The sequence below is a fragment of the Bombus terrestris genome, chromosome 17 (genome assembly GCF_910591885.1).
Source record: "Bombus terrestris chromosome 17, iyBomTerr1.2, whole genome shotgun sequence".
Taxonomy (NCBI): Eukaryota; Metazoa; Arthropoda; class Insecta; order Hymenoptera; family Apidae; genus Bombus; species Bombus terrestris.
Window position 1 is genome coordinate 3,670,449 of NC_063285.1, and position 441 is coordinate 3,670,889.

The window sequence follows — 441 nt, forward strand, 5'->3', positions numbered from 1 at the left end:
GTTTTATAGCATGGCACTCGAGCATTGCCATACCAAATGCAGGTTGCTGCAGTATACTTATTATACTGTAATATGTAAATAGAGTAATCTTAACCATTGTTATCAACGGGGATCAAGCGAACTTAAAACACCGTGCACAACCAACATACTCGAGGCTGTAAGAAATATCTGTCGTAATTCAATCAAAAATGAATATTATCTATGTATTGAGTTTGAGTTAGCTTCTCGAATCACTACGTGAAATAATAAAAAATATTATTTTCATAGAATAATGTTATCTAATTAATCATTCGCCTACTATTCTAATAATTGATTCGTTATTATTTCATGCAACTCAACCCTCTGGCAACGGCATTGAAAAATCTAAACCAAATCGGAAACATAGATCATATTCACTTTTAATTTAGCTGTAAATTATAATCATAGAGATATAAGGATAGA